Consider the following 1,984-nt stretch of genomic DNA (forward strand, 5'->3'; position numbering starts at 1 on the left):
TTTAGATCTAATTCTGAGATCGCATCCTCATTTTTTCTGGATTCCCCCTCCAGAGAATTACACATTAACATTAAACTATCCAAAGAAGTCTTAAGAAAAGAGGCGTAATTTTTCAGATGGTAGTATATTTTTACTCCATTCCCATCCCGTAGAGACTGACTAGAATTTACACAACTACTTTTAATTGTGTACAATTATGTAAAATTATGTTAAGTGTACAATTAGAGTGAAGTGAAATCATAACAAAGGTATTAGCTTTCAGAGTTGTTAATAAAAATAATTGAAACTACTTGAGCATTGTACATTTCTTGTTCAACATATATTATGATAAGAGAAATAAAACTAAATTTATACATTTCATTTTAAAAGGGTATTAATTCAAGTAATAAAGGATTTTGTTGTGAGGTCTCTTGCTAGATAATAAACCAGCACAATTGTACCAAAACTCCAGGCTAAAGACTGTGAAATATCACGATTCATCACATAAGCTGCTGTTAAATAATACCAGTGTACTACTTTGACAAATACAACATTTTACCTTAAATCTTGCTTCAGGTATTTATGAGGTCCTCAAAAGGAAGAAGACAGTTTACAGTTCTTGATCACATATGCAGGAGGTCCCGGGTTAAGTTTTGTTCTGTACTGAGGAGCTTACTCAGGTGTTGCAGCTGGTTTCCGCACCCTTTGGTCAGTGTACATTAAGTTCTGCTTCATGTATTTCATTATGCTAGTGGTATTACATTAAATACCGCTTCCAACCTCAGTTTGACCCTATCCAAATTTGCTTCTCACAGGCTATTTATACCTGAAAGGGAGTAAATATTTTAGCCCTTTTGATCCAGGTTCCCATTTGCTGCTGAATATACAATGTTTATGTAGGAGGAAATGCACTAACTTTTAAGGTTGCAGTACATGTATAGCTCAGAAACAGGCCATTCAACCCCATAGGTCAATGACTGTGTTGATGCTCCTCAAAAACCTCAATTTTTATCTGATTCAGCAATGTATCCTTCCAGTTATTTCTCACTCATATCATTATTGAGCTTCCCCTTGGATAAATTCAACTACTCCACATAAGTGCAAATTCCGCATTTTAACCACTGTGGTTAGAGGAGGTTTTTCCGAATTTATCCAGTGGAGTGACTGCCTTATTCTTATGGCCTTTATGCCATTATCCTAAGGCAGCATGTCACAGCATTGCAAATTGACTAAAAGAGTTATAATCTAGTTATGAGAAGATTATTGGCATACACAGTGAATGTTTTCCTGTTGATAGCATTGTTGGGTAACCAGTAGACTCTACAGATGTACCTTGCAGCATTTTCTCCATTCCTTTTTAGATGAAAACAAAAGTTTGAGTTACTAATTCAGTTCAGTAAGTACCCAGTGATTTTAATTTTTAGTAATTTATAGAATCATAAAAAGTACAACACAAAACAGGCCCTTTGGCCCACAATGTTGTACCAACATTTAAACCTCGCCTAAGACTATCTAACCCCTTCCTCCCACATATCCCTCTATTTTAAATTCCTCCATATGCTTATCGAGCAATCTCTTGAATTTGTACCTGCCACCACCACTGCCCCAGGCAGCATATTCCATGCACCTACCGCTCTCTGGGTGAAAAACCTCCCTCTGATATCTCCCTTGACCTCCCCCCCCCCCCCCATTACTTTAAAGCCATGCCCTTTTGTATTGAGCACTGGTGCCCTGGGAAATATGACTTAGAAGTATTTGAATGAATTAGAATTCAGAAAGTTTATTAATAGATTTATTTTTTTCTATTTAATGGAAGTGAGTTTTCACCATATTCAATATGTACATTAGCAGATTTGTTCGGGTACTATAAAAGATTCAAGAGTCCTATGTAGTACTACGTGTATTCTATAAAACTTCCTGGATGATTGCTTATTATGCACTTCTGCTAAATGTATGTGAGTTCAACTCCACCCATCAGCTGGGGAGAATGGGTATTGCTCTATAA

This window comes from Pristis pectinata, chromosome 9, assembly GCF_009764475.1.
Source record: "Pristis pectinata isolate sPriPec2 chromosome 9, sPriPec2.1.pri, whole genome shotgun sequence".
NCBI classification, from domain to species: Eukaryota; Metazoa; Chordata; class Chondrichthyes; order Rhinopristiformes; family Pristidae; genus Pristis; species Pristis pectinata.